The sequence below is a fragment of the Echinops telfairi genome, unplaced genomic scaffold (assembly GCF_000313985.2).
Source record: "Echinops telfairi isolate 266 unplaced genomic scaffold, ASM31398v2 ScPeMD7_1713;HRSCAF=2227, whole genome shotgun sequence".
Taxonomy (NCBI): domain Eukaryota; kingdom Metazoa; phylum Chordata; class Mammalia; order Afrosoricida; family Tenrecidae; genus Echinops; species Echinops telfairi.
The window spans coordinates 13,931,871-13,955,517 of record NW_022105611.1 but is presented as its reverse complement, the minus strand read 5'-3'; positions in this window follow the sequence as shown (position 1 = coordinate 13,955,517).

The following is a 23,647-nucleotide window of genomic DNA, read 5'->3' as shown; positions in this document are numbered from 1 at the left end:
ACCAGGTTTTCTTGCAAGTTATCTCTGGTCAGACTTGAACCTCCAACCTTCTAGTTAGCCAGTGTGCACACGAACATCCTGTACTACCCAGGGGCTCCAATGCACAGGAAAGTTCTTCAAACAAACCAAAAAACACCCCAAAATATCAATAATGCCAATGTTGACTAAAAATTGCTTTACTAGAGGGCCTATCATGTTAATCTAAGTTGGCATTTCCCTATGTGGGCAATGTTACCCCAAGAGAGTAAAATAGATAGTTAAACTTTATCTTGGATTGTGGACTATAGTACAAAAGTTTTTTTATTGAAAGGGACATGTTGAAGTGTTTTTTTTTTAATTTGTTATTTCTGAAAAGGGGGCTGTAGGTCAAATAAGTTGGGAACTGTGTTAGCCTGGGTAGACTAGAGAAACAAACCCAGGGAGACTCATATGTGTATAAGAGAGAGCTTTATATACAAGAGCAATTGAATATTGAGAAAACATCCCAGCCCAGTCAAAATGAAGTCCATAAGTCCGATATTAGCCCATATGTCCGATACCAATCTATAAAGTCCTCTTCAGACTCACAGAACACATGCAATGATGCCAAATGCAGGAAGAGCATAGGCCAGTGGGTGGGAAATCTTGTGCATCCAGTGACGTTGTAAGCATCTCAGTGCTGGCAGGGATCTCCTCGTGGCTCCTCAGGCACAGCCTGATTGACAGGCTAAACTCCACCCCTTCACTCTTAATTCTCTCAAATTGACAACAGCTTATATAACTACCGCAGGAATCTATGCATTAAGGGATGTCTTCTTATCCCTTGGTAGAGGTGAACTTCCCTGTATCTTGCACAGAGCTCAGTATATCGTGGGGATCATTGGTAAGTGCCTGTGGATCAATAATACATGCCCACCAGGTTGACTGTATTATATAAAGTTAGTTTTCATCCAGTATATCTTACAGGAAGGAAATTTTTAAAAATATGTGCAAAAATGAATCAGGCATCACTATCATTGCCTAGAAGAGGAGGAGGCAGAAAAAACACGCAACATGGTGAGTGAGCCGAGGCCAAAAGGAGAGGTGCTTCAGAGATCCCGGATGGGCGCAGGAAGCTCAGCTCCGGCATCTGTGAAAAGTGTCCCTTTGCAAGTAACGCAGTGGTTGAGAGTCATAGAGCACATTTATATTTTCACTTTGAATTTTTCAAACATGTGAACTCCATTAACATTTGGAATGGGTTTAGAGACAGTGATAATAAGTGTCTCCTACCCAACTTCCTTGCTGCTCTCATCCAAGACTCCTCCCTAGGGCCTCCTCCTCAGGGATAGGCAAGTTCACAACTGGAGTAAACAGACACAACATGTACCAACTCACGGACGAATTAATTAAGGGCCTTGATAAATTACAATGTTATTTATTGCTCAATTACAGTAATTATTTCATCCAGGGTTTTGGTACAATTATCTCCCCTTTCTCTGCTTGGAGTCTGATGCTTCCGTAAGTACCATCTCTGCATGTGCGTTTGTGTTTTCCTCCGTCACTGCTTATGCAGAAGGGGAAAGAGTCAAGATGTTAATTTGCAAGTAACCCAATGCTGACCCACAACATGCCAGCTGACAGGGCAGCAGTGGCTCCTTCTCATCTGACATGTGAGTAAACTGAGTCCCGAGGGGCCGAGTCTGAGGACAAGGAGTCATCAAGAAACCAGGACGCTCAGGCTCCAGCCTGGATGGAAATTCCATAACAACTAATACTAATCAAGTATGTAATCATTTCATTCATAATACATGTCCTATTAAATAAAATTATGAAGGAAGACCAAAATATATCTTTTCCTTCCAAATAAAATGACTTATCTTTAATCTCAGATTCTCTGATGTTTTTACATGTGTTTGCTGTATGTATTTATATGCACACACCTAGATGTGCAGAGATATTTACATAAGAGAGGGCTTCAGAATGTTTATGGACAAATTCCGTTGTCTTTTATTTCCATTTTACCATGAACCTTTTGACGCCATGGAATAACAGATAGTACCTGACTCATAATGTATTGGAGTTACAATGAACCACACTTAAGCTGCTTTTTGCTTTTGTTTTGTACATCTCATTGTTAGTAATATATACCAAATACAATGTTGCATTCTATGATAGAGTGATGTTATAATTCTTAAGACTTTCACAAATGCCCAAGGATTGGATTTCAAAAAATCCCACTAATAAAAGGCAACCAGATTGAAAACAAAAAAGCCTGCTGTGCGTCAGGGTCTGTAATCTCAAAACTACTGCCATTGAATGGACTCTGACGCATAATATACCGGTATAAGGTTCCCAAGGCTGCAAATCTTTCCTAGATCAGATGGCGTCATCTTTCTCCTGGTGGGTTTGAACTGCTGACCTTGTGGTCAGCAACCCATCACTGATCTGGAGATTAGCAGTCTAACGCTTACCCAACAGCAGCACCAGGGCTCAAATCTATGATGACCTGTGTGTTTGTAGATATAGATCTAATTCCTGAGTGTGAAGTATTTCATAGTCAGTAAAGAATATTTAGAAATTATAAAATATATAGTGTGATAAATAGGAAGGGAACCAATATGTATTGTCTGTAAGTGTTTTATTGTTATTGGGTACCATGGAGTCAATGCCAAATGATGTGACTCCATGTGACAGGTCACAACTATGCCATAGGGTGTCCTTGGCTGTAATCATTATAGAAGCAGGCCTTTGTCCCACACGGCTGCTGGGTGAGTTTGAACTGCCAACACTGCCAACCCTTTGGTTAGCAGCTTGAGAGCTTAGCCACTAGGCAAATTCTCATGATAACTTTAATATCTGCTATATCACAATGGGAAAGCAGATAATATTACCACTTTGTAAAGTTGTAGACATTGAGTGTACAGAGATTTGACGATTTCCTGAAAGAGACATGATAGTATACTGGGTACCCATTGGGCTGCTGGTTGCAAGGTCAGCGGTTTGAAACCACAGCCAACTCCATGGGCGAAAGTCCAGGCTTTCTTCCCTCGGAAAGAGGTTCAGTCTCTGAAACTCAGGGGCGGTCACAGGGTGGCCATGAGAAGGCTTCGACTCAATAAATGGCAGTACGTTTCCTTTTGGTGACCAAGGTGACGTCATTACAATGTCAAAGCTGGTACTTGAAGCCTCACTCGGATAGGACAGCCTACATCACAAAACTTGAATGTTCATCTCGCAAGAGACAAATGCTTTCGGCTTTAAATCCCGAGGAACTTGGGTTCAGTAGCCTACCCCCTCCAACCAGCTGTGAGAACTTGGGCACATTATTTAAGTTAATTTCTCTTTGCTTCAGATATTCTGTGAGATATTTAAAGATCAAATCTATTGTCTTAATTCCATAATAGACACAGAAAAAGTATTTGGATAGTATAAAATGGGAATATAAAGCATTCGAAGAGTATAAGAAGGCGGTGAGTATTGTTCTGTGGTTAATCATGCTCCTGCTGCATTTTGAGAGAGCATGTCTGTGCTAGGGAGTGACCTGGCAGGGAAGACGAAGGGGCACAGGAGCCACTGTCCCCACTGAATGAGACCTCCTTTGGGACTAACCGAAAGGAAGAAGGTTGTTGGCCATGCTGAGCATGCAGCAGGAAATGAGGACTGCATGGAAGACCCTCTGCAGTGTGGCATGTACATCAAAGCGAATGCGTCCACAAATATGCACGTGGGATACAACTGGGCCCGCAACCCTGCCCATCAGGATTAGAGCTCTGCATATGCGGCGACTGCTTTAATTACAACGTGCTGCTCTTTTCATCCTCTGGAAATGGCCTGACTGGACCACAAAATGTATTTCAAAAGACAAGCAATCTGCAGTGAGAATAGAAACCTCCTTTATCCTCGCACAAAGAGGCCTGTGCTTCACGAACGTGCGAAGTGCAGGAGGACGATGTTCCTAGGGTATAATTCTGATTCGAAAAGAACACGATGTGTTTGTTGTGTATGTGAGTGCCTAACAAAGAGAAGCCAGAAGCGTACTGTTGTTGCTGTTGTTGTTAGCTGTTACTGAGTCTGCTACAACTCATTCAACAGCGGGAAACACTGCTCTGTCCTGCGCCAGCCTCACAATTGCTAAGTTTGAGCCTGTTGTTGCCATCACTGGGTCAATCCTTCCCATTGAGGGGCTTTCTCTTGTGTTGCTAACTTCGACTTACCAAGAACGAGACACTCCTGATCCCACGCCGAACGTATGTGCGAGCAGTCTCAGCAGCCTCCCTTGTAAGGGGCATTCTGCCTGTACTTCCAAGACAGATCTGTCTTTTCTCTGAGTCCATGGGCTTCATTTGTCACCAGCATCATAATTAAAATGCATCAATTAAATTCAACTTGCATGATTTTTTATCTTCAAAAATTGTTGAAGAAAATTTTACCTTGAAGACCTATACAAGGAGGCTTCCGTCATATTTCTATTATTTGGAAGGCAACAATTATTTGTCTAGCCATTTTAAAAGGGAGTTTTATTTTGTTTCTTTAAGGAAGAGATAGGAGTCAAGGGCTTTGTATTGTGTCCGATATTGGGCGTCTGATAAGGAGGCACAGCTACTCGAAGGGGAGAATGTACCCTACGAGGCATCCCAAGACAAAAGACTTATGGTGAACGAGGGTAGAGTGGAATATATTGCATCGCCTCACCTTTAGATTATTGGAAGATGCTGCTAAAAACTCATGAAATCTTGTTTTATATATTTATTCTACATCTTGCTTGGTAAAGTGGAGAGCCAGCTTAAAAGAACCCCCTCAATAAGATCAATTGACACAGTAGCTTCAACAACGAGCTCAACGGTAGCAATTGTGAGGATGGCTAAGGACCAGGAAAGGTCCTGAGGAGTCCAAATCCACTCTGGGCCCCGCAGAACAGGACCGTCTACAGGAGCCCACGCCTTTGTTTACCTTTCACAACTTGTATAGTTCAGAAAACGTGGATGGATAGAGTTGCCATCACAGTGTCATGAATCAGGATCCCTGACGTTTAGACTTAGCTTTGATCTGACCTGCTGCGTTCTCATAGGCCAGGGATTGCTGGCCTCCAGTGAAGCAGCCAGCGAATGGGGACAACCCTTAGGCTCCACTTAGCACAGAAGGGTTCTGTGTGCATCATATGCTAGCATGGAAAATATCATCACTTCCAAAACTTCCAAAGAATATTGTGTGACTTCTTAGTAATTATTTGAAAGCCGTTATTTTACCATCATGTGAGACAGTGGTTCCTTCCTCACTGCAGCTGAACCTGATCTACCATGACTTATATAGTATCTTTTAATATATCAGTTCCTCACAGCTTTAATGTCATCATCTATAGGTGATAATTAATTCATTGATGAGTTGTAAGTTTAAGCAGAGTAGACAAAAGAATTACTTTTGTCCTCTAAGTTATTTTTTTAAAAGTTTTAAAATTAAAGCATTTTCTATGAAGTATTTATCTTAAACAATATCCTGAGATTCTAGTAATACAGCATATCTTTTCCCAGGAACTAGAGTCTCCTGATCACATGCCTAACGTATGTGAGAGAAGACTCATCATTTTCTATGATGTATGAAAATCATAGCAATAATAAAAATAACAGTATTAATAGTATTATTAGAATTTATTTCTTATCTGGTGATAACACTTCAGAGTGATTTCTATGCTGATATTATTACATTTTTGCTGATATTATTTTTATTTCTCTAAAATATTAAGTAACTTAATCAAGACAGGGCTAAGAAATGGGAAGAACTATACTGAGAATCCTGGCCTCTTGACACTCTTATGTTCATGACCTCCACATTCCATACCACGTGCTCTTTCCACACTAGAAAATAGACCACTATATCACTGTTTAAGTCACAGCCGATTCATTCCTGTTTTCTCCTTTTGTTGGTAGGATGGGGCCTTGACCAGAATTTTGGAGTTTCCTACAAGGTAGAAGCGCATGGGAGACCAATTCTTCTCGTGAATATTTATGGGTCAAGGGAAGTGAATGTGCTGGCAGCACGGCTAAGCTCTCTTCATCAGTCCTCATGCAGAAGCTGCTCTGGCCGCAGACAGTTGCAGATTGGGTTGGATGAGGTAAAACCAAGTCTGGGGAAAGTTCTTTGAAGCTATATAATCAGATTATGATAATTTCATCAAAACTCATTTCCAAAGGCTAACATTTATCATTAGTTTGTGTACTTCTTAATTATTTCATGAGAGTTATTTCATGCAGCAATAATAAAAAATTCGAACTCGAGAAAGCTTTTTAATGTAATGTGTACACAGTCAGATATATGATATTGGCATATGGGTCACATTTGCATGCAGGGTTTATTTGACACAGTTTTCGGAAAATATCAGAGGCGGTGACGTGTTTGAAAAGATTGATATGAGTAATGAATATTAATTTCTCTGAACCACTTTTCAGAGCAAAAGTATGGAATTATTGTATTGCCCCTACATGTCAAAAAATTTTTTACTCACATTACACAAAGCCCCAAATACTTTCCCAACACAAAGAGGAAGCTATGGAGCAGAATCCCTAAAGACGGAATTATTAACCAGGGAAGGCATTCATTATCCTTCCCACCCTCCAGTCACCATAATCCTCTGGCCTTTATCTTCCGTTTAGGAGTCCCTGAGGGGTGCAAAGTGTTAAGCACACTGGACTACTAGCCAGGAGGTTGGGGGTTCAAATCCACTCGGAGACAATTTAGAATGAAGTCAGCTGCGTGGCACTACCAACATCTTCTAACTGACATCACCTTCTACCTACTGCTTCAAACTGTACCAAGAGCTGGGCTTGACACCAGTGCTTCTTAACCAGCAAAAAAATCAACCAATCACTGAGTCCTAGAGAGAATGCTTTCAAGACCCATGGACTTCCCTTTCTCCTTACACGCCTTTGAACGCAGAATCATGAATGATAGCCCTGGCCAGGGCTAACTGAGTCCAGCTAGTTTCTGTATGGCCCATAGGAACACTGATTTTTCTTTTACACAGTTTTAAATGGTTAAAGATTTCATAACATATGACAATTGAATGAAATTCAAACCTCACTGTCTACAAATTTAAAAAAAATTGGAACTCAGCCACATGTATTCATTTATGTATTATTGTCTAAAGTTATCTTTGTGCTATATTCATTGTAACAAAGGCTGTGTGGCCTGCAAAGTCTATAATATTGGTATCTAGTTTTTAGAAATATGTTTGATGACTTCTTTGAACCTTCTTTGAAATTTATTGTTTCCCTGCCTACGGTCCCAGATGTTTTGGTATATTCTCCACTGACACACATAATCGTCTACCTGAAATGCAGTGCTAAGATTGTTAATATCCTATTTAAGGTCTTTGAATGAATTTCCAGATAATAGATCAAACAAAAACAAGATTTGGTTTCTTCTTAGGCTGCCTCTTGCTATCTGCTCACCTCAGCAAGCACACTCTCTGCCTTCGTTCATGTCCCCGGGTCTACAGATGAGCCATTTGTAAAATTTCCTCTCTTGTCTGGACTTCCACTCTGAACTCTTAGCTTGCTATTCATTTCCAAATTCATCTGACTCATTATAAGTGAGTTCAAGTAAGACTCCTCCAGGAAGCCTTCCCTGGCCCTGCACAGTCTGGGGTCTCCAAAGACATTATTTCCTTTCTTCCATTTTCCCTTCCTCTCTTATTCTACAGCACACTCCCTAATATGGTACAACTAAGGAGATTGACATTTGATATTCTCCCATCTGAAGCTTCAAACGGAATATTTGAATTATTAGAGGTCCTCAGAGAGTGAATTGATTAATTAAATGGGTGATGGTTTACTTTACTGTTTTACTGTTGAATTTCTATTAGTAGTTCAAGACTGCAGTCTACTGTTACTTTACATATGGGCTTTCTCTGATGATATCTTTTGTCCATCTCAGGAATAGACATATATTTCTCCAGGAATGGATTATGAGTGATAGCCCATGATCTAAGAAATACATTTCACTAATAAAATATTCTATACACAGAGATAGTTTCTCAAATTTTCAGTAAACATTGCATTTCCCGAGAAAATAAATTATACCAGTCCTTTCCTTTATATTAATCACTTCTATTAGGCTAATTAGATAAAGGTTTAGTGTCAAGAATAAAAACGATTTCTAATTTTATAATAGTAAATTAATCATCTAATAAGATTTCATTTTTCTTCAGCTCAGTGTCTGAGAGGAATTTTAAAACAAATAAGAGCCACAGAACTCAAAGAATGGATTTGAATGTTCTCTGAGGGCCATCAGTTGCAGTATTAAGATCCATGATTCCAAAAGAAAGAGTTTGCAACCTCGTTTTCCTTGACTTCTCTGCTGTGTTTTATTTCCTCTCTCCTCCTACCCAGACTCATTTTTTTGACATGTTAAATGGGCTCCTTTCAGGCCTTGTACTCTTTATAATAGATTTCTGCCCAAATCTCAAGTTGCATTAATGATCAAAGTAAATCAGCTTGGTGGCTATTTTTTAAACAAGGGAGAACAGAGAAATCACCACTTGAGCATCGAGTAGGAACTATAGCTCAGTTATGCTAGAGCTTAGCCCTAAGCCATGTTTCTTTTAAGTTAAATGCTTGAATGCCTAACTAATTAATCTAGTTCTGCCAGAAATGGCTAATTTGGTTTCTGATTTTCAAACCAGAAAATTTCACGAAATCAAAATTCTTGCTTCCAGGGATCAATTGCTTCTCTCCTCCGCTCAGGAGTGTGAAAATTGACAGGGTTTGGGCTGCCACCAGCATGTATGTATGTGCTCAGCTCACACAAAAGTAGTATGTCCACCCCACAGTCACACTTGTGGGAATCTGTTCTAAGTAAGTTATCCAAAAGAAGAAAAACCAATACAGTATATGTAAAAGATGTCCAGCACAGCTTTACTTACACAAATGTGATACTGGTGGCCATTTAAATTTCTGTTCACACAAATGGCAATATAGCTACTTATTATAATATTATGTAAGCCTTGTCATTACATTGCTTACTCATTTTACTTAGATCCACAGTCAACACTCATGGCATTCAATGTCCAGTGCTCAGGTATGTAGCTAGCCATGTCGGCAAATGTGCAGCTATTTTAAACTTTTCACTGTCATTGCACTTTCTTATTTTTAACCAATATCACTCTTTCTTATAATAAAACTTGTTTTGGGATTGAAACCTTCAAACCTGAAATAAAAGTGATCACGCAACATAGCACAATGTGCAAACCTGGGGCACAAGACGTCTTTAAAGTATGAAGGGTAAAGATGCCACTTTGAGAACTAAGCAGATGAGGCTGAAGCCATGACATTTTCAGCTGTTTCATATGTACATGAAAGTTCACTGTTGACTAAGGAAGACCAAATAAGAAGGAGGCATTTGAATTATGGTGCTGGCAAAGATTATTGAAAGTACTGTAGATTTCCAGAAGAACACATAAACAAGGTCTAGAAGGAAGTCCAGCCAGAAGGCTCCTTCATAGCTAGGGGGCTGAAACGTTCATCTCAGGGACTTTGGACATGTTCTCTGGAAAAGAACAGCATGCTTAGTAAAGGGAAGTAAAAGATTAGGGAAAAGGAGGCTACAACTCTAAAAGCACACATGACCACTGTGAGATGGCCCAGGCCCAGGCAAGCCCTTGCTTGGCTGCACATAGGCTCAGTCTGAGTTACAGTGAACTTGATGGCATCAAACAACAACAAGACATTAAATTGACGATACTGACATATGAAAAGAGCTCATGATTTAAAGAAGTGTGTGATCAATGCTCTTAATTATATATCATGTGTGAAAATATATTGCAAAATTAATGTGATCCATTCCTCAGTTAGGATGTGTATTAGTCTGGGTGCACTAGAGAAATAAATTTCATGGAGACTCAGATGTGTATAAGAAAGAGGTTTCTATACAAGAGCAATTGAATATTGAGAAAACATCCCAACCCAGTCCAGGTGAAGTGCATAAATATGATGTTATCCCATGTGTCTGATACCAATCTATAAAGTCCTCTTCAGACTCACAAAACAGATGCAATGATGTATAATGCAAGATCAGGCCAGTGGGTGCAAAGTCTTGTGGATTCAGTAGTGGTAGAAGCATCTCAGCGCTGGCTGGGGTCTCTTTGTGGCTCCTCCAGGGCATAGGGTCTATCGGCATAGTGTCTTGTCAGTAGAGCATCTCTCAGGGAATGAGTCTTGAGCCTTGTCAGTAGAGAGTCTCCAAAGGAGTGAGCAGAGAGAGACAGAGAGAGAGAGTGCCCCTGGCCTCCAAGGATGAAATACAAGAATTCCCAGAATACTCAGGAGAAGGTCATGCCCACATAGAAGCCTCATAGGCTATGACCCGATTGATTGACAGACTAGACTCCACCCCTTCACTCCTAATCCTTTCAAGTCCAAAATTGACACGAGATTTTGTAACCACCACAGAATGATTGGTCTATTGGTGCATTTTTTTTGGTTTATTTTCTAAATTTTCTGTGGTGTCATTGTATTCTTCTTATGACCTAAAAAACCAACCAAACTCAATGCCAGTGGGTTGATGCTGACTCATAACAGCCCTACAGCACAGAGTAAGAATAGGTAAGGATGGAATATGATAGAACTTCCTCTCTGAAGTTCCAAGACTGTAACTCTTTACGGAAGTAGAAAAACCTATCATTCTCCTGGCAAGTGGGAATCCTATTTTCAGCTCATGCCTGGTGTTTTCAATTTGATAGGGTTTGCATTTCTTTCAGCTATTGCTAATATTCAACTACTGAATAAAATCTCTGGCCTGGAGAATGAGAAGTAAAGGTAGAAATGGGTAGAAACTAAAAGGAAAATAAACTAGTATTGGGGAATAAAAACCCAAAGTGTCATACCACCATTATATAGAGAATGAGTTATGGAAAACTAATTGGTTGAAACCTTCATGATGGAGCAGGACTTAACGGTCACCAGATTCTAACTCCCCATTTCCTCTATTTATACTTGGAACTTTTGCCAAGGTCTGTTTGTGACAGAGGAGCCCAGGTGGCATAGTGGGTGATGCCCTGGACTGCTAAGCACACGGGCTGCAGTGTGGACCCACTGGCTCTGCTGTGGGGGAGAGATGTGACTCACTCTAATAAACAGTGGTGGTCTTGGAAACTGACAAGGGCAGTTCTGTCTTAGCCTATAGGGTTGTGATGACTTGAATAAGCTCAATGGCCGTGAGATTGTATGATGGTTAATAGCAATGATTTAATGGTGATAGAAGTCAGAAAGACTCTTGGCATAGGGCGAATGAGAAGCAAAGGCAACAAAGGATGTGGAGTGTTTATTGACCTACATTTTCCCCTGGATGAGATAGCTTCAGTATGTGAATACATCTATATACCTTTTATCTATGTAATTTCTACATATATACATACATATAATAGTTTTCTAAAACTTAATTAAAACATATTTAGTTAAATTTCCACCACAATATGTAATAAGTTCAGAGAAATAAAGGGAATTTAGAATCGGGTTTGTTTGAAAAATGAGTGCTTAACCTAGCCTAAGTACGTCAACCAAGAATGGTTTTTAATATACACATTTTATGTAGAAACTACTACTTCTAGTTTTTAAATCTCTGACCAAAATGTAGGTTAACTTCTAGTTATTAGTGGGGCTGATCCAAGCGGACTATTGAACCATGACATTACAGTGTATCTGGCAATATACTTTAAAAATGTATTCTTAATTGGAAGTTAATGCACATATCATTCCATAGTTCAACCATGTCAAGTAGTATTGCACAATTGCTACTATAATCTATTTAGAAAGCATAAATTGAATCTAAAACAATAGAAAGAAGTTTCCCGTCTCCTATAAAAAACAATAACCACAACCACAGCAAAAAAAACCAGAAGAGATTTGAGGTAAAATTGGATTGAAATCACAAACCTATCCACACACCACTGTGACTACTGTGGTACTTATTCAAGGGCAAATGTTAATGAAAACTAGGATAAAACCAAGCAATTAAGAGCAAGGAAACTAGGTATTTATATTGTTTTCACTAGTATTCACATGCTATTTGCCTCTAATGTTGTATAATACTGGAAATATTTTCTATTTATCAACAATACTAATATGAAGTCTAATTCACAAAACATTTTTTACCTAGTTTTTTGGCCATAGGATCATAACCAATATTTAATGATATGCTTTCAATAATTGGTGAAATATCCTGAATGCCATTAAATAGCTTCTTAAAAACTAGAGTTATAAACTCAAGACTATAAAATAAGCACTGATATCCACATAAAAATGATCCATATTACATATATACATACACATACAAATATTTTATAAATAAATACAAATGTTTCTTTCTGAGTCAACTATTTTTTTCCCCTCATTCAATGATTATCTATTATGAGCCAAGGTGTTCTGGCAGATATTTACTTCTACAAAGAAGAAAAAGAGAATTTTTACTTGCAGGAACTCACAGTTTCCTGGAAAGACAAAAATTCAAATACTTCTTTCATCCAAAGTAACATACTTTTGTCTCCTGGGAGAAGGCAAGGAAGACTCACTGGAGAAGTGAGCCTTTTAACAGAAATTTGGAGGATGAATAAGCACACCAGCCTATGCAACCACGAGGTGTCCAAGGGATCAGGTACAAGGCATCATCAGAACAAAAAGTCTTACCATAGTGAAAGATGGGGGGAGTGCAGAGTGGAGACCCAAAGCCCATCAGTAGGCCACTGGAGATCCCCTTGCAGAGGGGTTTCAGGGAGGAGATGAGCCAGTCAGGGGGCGATGTAGCAACGATGAAAAATACAACTTTCCTCTAGTTCCTAAATGTTTCCTCCCCGCTCCCACTACCATGACTCGAATTCGACCTTGCAAGTCTGGCTAGACCAGAGGATGTACACTGGTACAGATAGGAACTGAAAACACAGGGAATCCAGGGCGGATGAGCCCTATAGGACCAGTGGTGTGAGTGGCGAAACAGGGAGGGTATAGGGAGAGTGGGTAGGAAAGAGGGAACCGATTACAAGGAACTGTGTGTGACCTCCTCCCTGGGGGACGGACAACAGAAAAGTGGATGAAGGGAGACGTCGGACAGGGCAAGTTATGACAAAATACCAATTTATAAACTATCAAGGGCTCATGAGGGAGGGGGAACCGGGGAGGGAGGGGAAAATGAGGACCTAATGCTGGGGGCTTAAGTGGAGAGAAAATGTTTTGAGAATGATGAGGGCAATGAATGTACAAATGCACTTTACACAACTGATGTGTTTATGGATTGGGATAAGAATTGTATGAGCCCCTAATAAAATGATTTAAAAAAAAAAAGAAATTACTGGGTGGGCAAGCAGGGCCGTTTGCCTGTCACACACTAGATAAATGCGAACAGAGGAGCGGGCACAAGGAAAGGCATATGACTTAAGAGATCATGACAACTTTCGAACATTATGAGTGATTTAATTTCAGAAGAATATAAATTGCAAATTGGAGGGTGGGTAAATGACAGAAGAGCATGGCTAGATCACCATTGACCTTGATGATCTCTAAGGAAATTTAAAAATGAATAGGGAAAGGTTTGATCTCTCTCTCTGTTGAAGGTGATATATGTGATAGTGATGCTATTTGTACCTTTGCAGATATTGATGTTTACAGTGTGATAGAGATTGGAAAATACAAAGGCAAACAGTGGTGAACATTCAGATGATACATGGTGAAAGCCTGGTCAGTCGGTATGAAGAGGAAGAAAAAAGAGAACTCATCTGTGTTTAGATAAAGCAAGTAGAGAAAAATAGAAATCTAAGACTGCTTCTAGTTTTCTGTGGATAATGCAGAAATAATGAAATAACATGGGAGAAAAGCTATGTTTTACTTCCTATCTCAAATTGAGCGTTGTGTGGATACATAAACTCAACTTGTCTCCTAAAAGTAAACTTTTGTTCTCTTCCCTTCTTCCAATCCTGACAGCGCACCTCTTCATCTAGTCCAGTTTTCCAGATTAGCTGATCAGTATACATACTCAATAAGGAGCCCTGGTGGTTTATTGGCTACCCACTGGGCTGTTAACACTAAGGGTAGAAGTTCAAAACTATCAGGTACTCTGTGGGAGAAAGACCAGCCTATCTACTACCATCAAGAGTTAGTCTGGAAACTTACTGGGTAGTTCTACCCTGTCCTGTAGGGTTGCTGTAAGTCAGCATCTATTCTACAGCAGTAAGTTTGTTTTTGTTCTTTATAGATTGACTACGTATGGTATAAGACTCTAACACTGACACACGCCTTTCCTGATTTTATGTCATGCAATATCCCCTTATTCTGCTTGAACAACTGCATCTTGATCTTTGTACAGGTTTCCCGTGGACAAACGTGTTCTAGGAATCTCATGGTCTTTTGCAATGCTATCCACAAGTTGTTATGATTCACACAACCAAATGCCTTTGCACAGTTACTAAAGCACAGGTAAACATGATTCTTATATTCTTTACTTTTAGCCAATATTCATCTCACATCAGCAATGATATTCCTCACTGTATATCATTTTCTGAATCCAGCTTAAATTTTTAGTAGCTCCCTGTTGATACACTGCTGAAACTATTTTCAGTTATCTCTAGCAAAATTTTACTAGAATGTGATAGTATTTATATTTGTCCATTCTCTTAAACCACTTTTTAATGGACACAAATATGGATCTATTCCCATTGGTTAGACTGGTAGCTGTGTTTCAGATTTCTTGCTAGAAGGGTGAGTACTTCCAGCACTGTGTTGATTTGTTGAACATTTTAATTGGTATTCCCAGTCTTGGCTTACATCACTGCTTTTAGTGCATCAGTTCTTACATATAGACTACCTTCTGATGACTGAGCATCAACCAATGTTTTAAGGAGGAAACAAATGAAAAGAGGGTGAAACATGGAGCTTTGAAAGATATTAGTATTTGTGTAGGCATATGCAAATGAGATATAGAAAAATCTTCAACCATGTTGAAAGGAACTCTGGGTGAGTAGTGTCATAGAATTTAACAGAAGAGAGAATTTTAAACACAATGTAAAGGATCTTCAACCCACTAAAATTGGGCTGACCCCAATTCTATCTTACAAATCTGGCTAGACCAGAGGATGTACACAGGTACAAATAGGAACTGGAAACAGGGAATCTAAGACAGATGATCCTTTCAGGACCAGTGCTGAGAGTGGTGATACCGGGAGGGTGGGGTAGAAAGGGGGAACCAATTATAGGGATCTACATATAATCTCTTCTCTGGGGGACAGTCAACAGAAAAATGGATGAAGGGAGACATCAGACAATGTAAGATACGACAAAATAATAATTTATAAATTATCAAGGGCTAATGAGGAAGGGGGGAGTGGGGAGGGTGGGGAAAATGAGGAGCTAATGCCAGGGGCTTAAGCGGAGAGCAAATATTTTGAGAACGATGAGGGTAATGAATGTACAAATGTGCTTTACACAATTGATGTATGTATGGATTGTCATAAGAGTTGTATGAGCCCCCAATAAAATGATTATAAAAAAATAGGGCAGAAAAATATCCATTTGATTTTAGCAACAAGAGCTTTTGTTGTTTGTTTGTTTTTAAGATTCTACATCAATACCATCCCAGTGGAGACAGAACGCAGTTTTAATAGTTTGTTGATACAGAGACTGGCCACAACTCAAGAACTTTTTCTATAGGAGCAAAATAACTGGGATTGATAGAAGGCAAGGAAAGAAAGAGGTGTAAGTGTTCAGCCATCAGGAAAGTTAAGGAACTGTGATATTGCTTGATTTGGGATTTGGGTGCAGGTATTTTGTACTTGAATATTTTTTAATGTTATACTCTTCAACTAATGCTGTTAAGTCATCAAAGTTTTCATAAGGATCCAGGTTCATACATAAAAAAGGAGGCTGTATTTTCAATGGACACTCAAATGCCAACACAAGTTGCATAATAGTTCAGAATGCTCTCCTTGGCACTGAATTGGGCTCGTATTTCCACTCTCATATAATTACTTTATAATCAGGGTTAAGTTATCTAACATTCTTTGTGCTTTTTCTCCACCATAAACAGGGGTGGAACTAAGGAGACAATTAGATATGTGAATGAATGTAAAGTACTTAAAATGTGCCTGGAATGAAATAAGTGCTCCAAAGTATTTGGTTTTATTGAGCAGCAAACCAGTGGTGTCACGAGGGTTGGTCACCCAGGGCAATAACTCATAGTGACATCTGCCCCTCATTGGAAGGAGTACGTGGTGAACCCTCCTGGTGGATGAACCTATCTGGTCTAGGAAAATGAGGTGTATAGCACAATTCCTCTAGCCACAGATCCAGCAGACAACTTCCTTCACATCCAAATCCAGTGTCATGCTTTCCCACTAGCAGCTTGATGGGCAGTTAACAGGTAGGACTTGCTGGGTGACTAGTTACTCTACTAGGTGAAAGGTGACACTAAGCTTAGTAACCCCACTAGTGACAACCTTGCATGCAACAAAAGGGTCCAGTGGCCTACAGTTTCATAAAGTAATCAGTGGTTACTATTTATTTTTTACCAAGTCAGGTTTATCGCTGTGTTCTACTTAGGGTGGGCCATTACAGAGAAAGAGAGCTAGAGACTCAGCACAATTTCTAGTGATTGACAAACTGTTCTGAACATCTGGGCTGAGGACAACTTGTCAGTAGATAGGTTTCAATCGGCTGTGCTTTGAAGACACCCTGGTGATGCTTCCAGAAAGCACTGAACCACTTACTAATCACAATGCTGAAATTTGAAGCTCATCAGCCTTGGTGGGGTTTGGGGAGGGGGTGCAGGAAAAGGGCAGAGATGAAGCTATCTATTCTGATAAAGACTTGCAGGCTTACAAAATCTCTATCGGGTCACTAGGGGTCAGAATCAACTCTTTGGCAGTGGTTTTGATTTTTTTAGTGCAGCGTAGATTTCATTTACCTTTCCAGCTTCTTGAAGACTCCCCAGGTACACGGTATGAAATGCGGACAGTGCTGACTCATTACTATTAAACTCTTCATATGTGTAAGATTGTATAACATTACCTTCAGATTTTATATATATATAGTTTTGTTTTCATTATTTTTAAATAATTTTATTGGGGGCTCATACAACTCTTATCACAATCCACACATACATCAGTTGTGTAAAGCACATTTGTACATCTGCTGCCCTCATCATTCTCAAAACATTTGCTCTCCATTTAAGCCGCTGGCATCAACTCCTCATTTTTCCCCCTCTCTCCCTGCTCCCCTCTCCATCATGAACCCTTGATAATTTATAAATTATTATTTTGTCATATTTTATACTGTCTGATGTCTCCCTTCATCCACTTTTCTGTTGTCTGTCTCCCAGGGAGGAGATTATATGTAGATCCCTGTAATCAGTTCCCCCTTTCAACTCCACAGTCCCAGTATCACCACTCTCACCACTGGTCCTGAAGGAATCATCTGTCCTGGATTCCCTGTGTTTCCAGTTCCTATCTCTACCAGTGTACATCCACTGGTCTAGTCAGATTTGTAAGGTAGAATTGGGATCAGGATAGTTGGGGGGTTGGGGGTGGGGAGGAAGCATTTAGGAAGTAGAGGAAAGCTGTATGTTTCATTATTGCTACACTGCACCCTGACTGGCTTGTCCCCTCCCCTTTACTCTTCCATAAGGGAATGTCCAATTGCCTACAGATGGGCTTTGGGTCCCCACTCTGCAATCCCCCTCATTCACAATGATATGATGTTTTGTTCTTTGATGCCTGATACCTGATCCCTTCGATACCTCGTGATCACACAGGCTGGTGTGCTTCCTTCATGTGGGCTTTGTTACTTCTGAGCTAGATGGCCACTTGTTTATCTTCAAGCCTTTAAGACCCCAGATGCTATATCTTCTGACAGCGGGACACCATCAGCTTTCTTCACCACATTTGCCCATGCACACATTTGTCTTCAGCGATCGCATCAGGAAGGTGAGCACACAATGATATGATTTTTTGATCTTTGATTCCTGACAACTAATCCCTTCAGCACCTTGTGATCACACAGGCTGGTGTTCCATGTAGCCTTTGTTGCTTCTGAACTAGGTGACCGCTTGTTCACCTTTAAGTCTTTAAGACCCTAGACGCTATATCTTTTGATAGCCGGGCTCCATCAGCTTTCTTCACCACATTTGCTTATGTACCCACTTTGTCTTCAGCGATTGTGCCGGGAAGGTGAGCATCATGGAATGCCAGTTTAATAGAAAAAAGTGTTCTTGCATTGAGGGAGTACTTCTGTGGATGCCCAATGTCCACCTGCTACTTCAGGTATATTTTTAATTTTGCTCTTGGAAATAACCTTAACATTGTTAGTATTAGTGATATAACTGCATCTAAAATTTATTTTGCTGGCAAACAACAGTGTGGAAATTCTAACCTGAATCTTATACCTTCAGAATATAGGGGTCATGTCTAGAAGTCAAAAATGCCTGCTAGTGGACACTAGTCCTTCATGGTCTTAAAGGGCTATAATCTAGATTTGATACAAACAAAACCCACTGTCATCAAGTCGATAATGACTCAGAGGGACCCTACAGGACTGAGTAGAGTTTGTATTTTTGTAGAGTTTATATATAGGAATGAGCAGCCTTTATGGGTTTCTAAGACAGTAACTCTTTATGGGAGTAGAAAACTAGGTCTTTTTCCTAGGAAGTGGCTGGTGGTTTTGAACTCTTGGCCTTTTGGATCACAGCCCAGCATATAACCAGTACACCACCAGGGATCCTTCTGGTTTTATACAGCCCAATACAAAATATAGTGATATTGTGACCCTCCCTTCTATGCTTACACATACGAGGCTGTGTTGTTTGTAGCTGTCATCAAGTCTATTCTGAATTATGGGGACCCCTGTGCTCAGAGAACAAATGTTCCATCACACGATCATGGCCTTCCCGAAGCAGCTTACCTGGCCCTGATCCTCCTTGGAATCTCTCTGTGGGCTTGAACCACCAATATTTTGGCTAAAAGTGGAACACTTTACCATTTTTTGTCCTACTAAGAGATGATACCATTCATCTGCTTTCCCTAGAACTAAATAGGTGTTCAAAAAATACTTTTTTAGTTGAACTAAATGGAGTGCTACATTGATCTAGGCCATTACTAGGTAATAGCAGCCTGGAACCCATGGATATTCTTCTACAGAACTTATGCTAGGGAGCCTCATGAAATAGCATCAGACATACTGCTTTTCTTTTTGAATGGTTACATCTTTTAACAGAAGAATAAATGCCTAGGATGATCATGAAGCATACATTACTTTCCTCTTCCCACAATTTGAAGACTTTTCCCATATTAAGCAAATATTTATTTAGGCATTTATGGGCAGGAGGTGGAAGAAGACCATAAGTTCTGTGGAACTTGCTTTGACTAGGATCTGCAAAAAGACAGATCTGCCTATGTGAACAGATGTTTCATGTGCTGATCCAAATTGGAGAGATGGCTGAATTACAATGAAGCGCTGCATGGGGGATAAGACTGTTCAGAGGGTAGTGTGTCCTGCTAAGGGACACTCCCACTGCCATTGAGTTGATTCTGATGCACAGTGACTCTACAGGGGGTTTATGAGGCTGAGGACTGTTGAGATCCACCAGCTGCCCCCTGGGAAAGACAGGCTATCTGCTCCTATGAAGATTTACAAGAAATTCTCTTCTCAGTGGCTATGAGTCAGAGTTGACTTCAAATCTGTGAGTTTCCACAAGGACTTTTGTTTGTTTGTTTTCTACAAACGGGAACGCTGAAGTTCACAGAGGATAGATAACTTGCCCTGGGCTTAACAGCTAGTAAGAACTGAAATGGAACTGGATCTAGAGGGCAACTATGTCAAGGTTCTTTGCTTTATAATTGCCTGCAACTTTAAGGGAAAGGAGCGTGCTGAGCACAGAAACAGGTGCCCAGTAGGAAGTGGAGGGAGGAGACCGAGTACCGGGGGTGGCTCTCCCAGTCCCAACATAACACATGGCACTCACTGTCATGGAGTCCAGCGTGACTCACGGTCACCCTACATATACTTTATATTACCATCCAAACGTGAGGTCTCAACACAGTTGGGAATTACGTCAAACTGTCAGAAATGCAGAGCAGGTCTTGCCAATTATTAAACATTAGTCACAGTTCTGTTGGTTTTGCAAGAGTGCAACCATTGCCAAATTATTTCTAGAAGTGGTTAATAAAAACAAAGGAAATGATGAGTCGGGTTTCAACAGGAGACTTACTAGAACCACAGGCAAGGAATCAGAACCCTTCTGTCATGTGAACCAAGCTTTACCCACGCCTGAGGAAACATTCTTAGTGGCACACAGCTTCAGGTCCTGTGGGCGGTCAATGGGGACGCGCCCAGAAATATTTTGGAGCTCTTACCATGGACTGGCCAGGCACTAAGAAATTATACAAATCATGTCATTTAATGATCAAAACAACACTGTGAGATAAAAATGTTCTCAATTTTCCAAACGAGGCACAGGATGCTCAGAAGTTTGGGTGAATTTAGGTCTCTTCCCTTGATCATCTTACAGCCCAAGAGGAGATAAACTCTACAATTCAGTGTACCCCATTGGTGACGGCAAGTCTGGGTCAACCATACTTGAGGCAGAAAAGGCTGGTTTGTTTGTTTTGTTTTGTTTTTGTTTTTCACTCTGGAAAAACTCGTACCAGAGGTAGGGTTAATTCAGGCATTGGGACCCATGCTGGCCCTGGCCCTGGCATATTATTTTGCTTCTCGCAGTTATATCTCTTCTTGCTTTTCCCAGGCCCGGATCCTAAATCTTATCAAAACGATTTTGCCAGACCCCAGGCCCTGGACACACTACTGACAAGGAAGGAAGATGGCACAGAGTCCAGGAGCTTGGCTGGAAACAGAAAGGGGCTGCAAGTTTTGTTTCTTGTTTATTTCATTAACTTTTCCCTTTCCTTTCCCAACTGATTTGCATGATGGAATCACATGCTGCCCTGACGGTGAAATAGTGTCAGGTGCACATGACAGGTATGTCCTGGGTCAGCAACAAGCCCAGGTTCTGCGCGTGTCCCCTGCCTGCCCCCCTCCACACTTCAGGACTTCGGCTGGGTCTAGGCTAGGGACCTTTCTCATAGCAGGGGTGCACGTGGGTCAGCCTCAGGTTTTTCTATCCCTTAGTGTCTACAGAAATATCTTTAGAAAGATCAGACGTGCTCTTAGGATCCCCGCCCCCCTTCTTTTTCTTTCTTTTCTTTTCCGCTCTATAAAGCCAGGCTCCTTAGGGCAAAATGAAGCCATCTCCTCACAGGGCAGCACTGCCCTAGTCTGCCCCTGGCCTGGGCTAGAGACGTCCTTTCAACTCCTGCTGTACAGAGCTCCCTCCTTCAGACACAACGATTACTGTAATAAAACCTTCTATAAGATGCCCTCCCCCCCAAAAAAAGAAAACATTTTACCTTCTATGTTTGTTTCCCTCATTTTTATCTCTCCATTCTATTCTGTAACCATTTAGGGTAGCCACAAGTCCTCGATGGTAACGGGTTTAGGTTTCTGCATATATGCACAAAACCCAAACCCGCTGCTGTTCAATCAATTCCAACTCATAGAAGTCTGATAGGACCGAATAGAACTGCCCTTTGTATTTCTGAGACTTGACATTTCTATGGGAGCTGACCACCTCATCATGCTCCTGCATGGATTCAAAGTGCTGACCTGAAGTTTAGCAGCTCAGTGTGTTACGTTACCCACTACACCGCCAGAATTCCTTTTAATGTCTGTAGAATGATTATTCATCTTGAATGGCTATCATCCTAAATGGTCGACACAAATCTCATGAGAAAAAGAAATCAAACTTTCAAAAATTGCCTCAGGTTTAACACTCAATGTTGAAGCGTATCTTGTTTACCATATAATTACTTTTTCTCTTTGAGAAATATGTGGCGTAACTGAAGTCACTTTAGATCACTTAAATGTATGAAAGAAATGGCTTTGTAATTTGAAACAATAAAAAAAGGAACTTTTCCCTTCTTTGATTCATGGTTTATTGAGGCTCAGACATAACTAGTTAGTTATGCCTGCATATTCACGTAACTTACAGACATTCCAATGAATGGGTCTGAGTAAGAACACTGCTATTGTTTTTGGTGTTATTTCTAGTATCATTGTTTTGTTGTCCTCTACCTTGGCTCCGTGGCTTTGGGTGGTGTGATAATGTCTGTGGTATGTTTTGAGGTAGTGCATAAGTGGGTGAGTAGATGCTTTGCGAGGGTGTCAAACTTTGAGCAAATTTTTATTTTTTGAAAAGTAAGAAGGAAAAAACCCAAGATTTGGTGATTGGCAGACCTGGGTTTAAGAGTCAGCTGAATATTTCCCCCTAAACTCACTGCCATCAAACACACACAAATAATAATACCACTGGTTAAGTCAGTTAAGGATTCCTGATGGTACAGGTAAGCTACTAAAAGAAAGCTTGAAGATTTGAAACCACTCAACGGCTATTTGGGAAAAAGAACTGGCAATCTGATTCCATAAAGATTATAGTCAGGAAAACCCTATAGGGAAGCCCTAGTTGCCCCATGGATCACTTTGAGTTGAAACTTACTTGTTTCAACAACTAACAAACGCAACAGTAAGCTAGTTAACACAGATCACATAATTTGTGGGATCCTTTATACTAAACATTTTAAGAATTTTAAGCTGAACTTGCAGAACACCAAACCAGGTACGGGAACCTTCTAAATGTGGATGCTGTGTGACCACATGGATCATAATGCTCATGGAGATGACTTCTGGACAGTTATGAGACATTAAGGAATTTATAGAACGTCCTTCTCAGTCCAACTCATAATCCCTGTTTCTCCAATGTTTAGCTTCTCCAAGTCAATTTTCAAGTTCCCCTCACAGGAGCCCCGTTTTCTGTAATGCATTTGGCTGCTTTTGTCAGAAACAGGCTTTTTATTGCATGGGAACAAGGATGTTCCAAACAATCTATTTAGCGATTTCTTTGGGGACAAAAGTGGGGGAGGGTAGAGCGAGAGGGACACAAAATCCACGACTTAGAGAAATGAGACATTGTGCAGATATTAAGTTGTCACGCATATTAACTCTGTTCCCATTTGAAAACTCACACTTTGAAGCCATGTGCTACCTGGAGTGCCAGATGGCCAAATTAAGAAACAAACCATCAAACAGAAGTTTCCGCTTCTCAACTCCAACAAGCTGAGCCGCATCAGGGAGGGGGTGTGGAGAAGCATGTTCACTAATGAAGGTGGAAAGAAACCCAGGACTGATCTGTCCCAGATGGCCACCAAAATGCTCCCTCTGGTGTTTGCAGCTCCTTCCTCCCACCTCCCAATTTGGCTGTGGTATTAAAGAAGATGCTTGGTTCATCGAGGGCTATAATCAGAGTCCTTTTTTGAAACCTCTCCCGGTGGAACGTATAGGACATCTGGAATTAACGAGGTATTCTCTTTGAAGCGCTGTTCCAACTTCCATAGGGATGAAGGGGTGCATGTGTAGTTTCCAGCTGTCCAACCTGATCTAGTTGAATAATGTAATCCATGTGTACACAGACGTGGAATCAGTGTCACCGAAGCCCCTCGGCGTGCAGTGGGAACGAGGTATCTCTTTCTCGGGTGATTAGGAGTGTTGAGCTCTTCTCACAGGCATCTCAAGCCTCGTGACTGCCGATGAGTCAAGGACAATGTCCGTCAGCT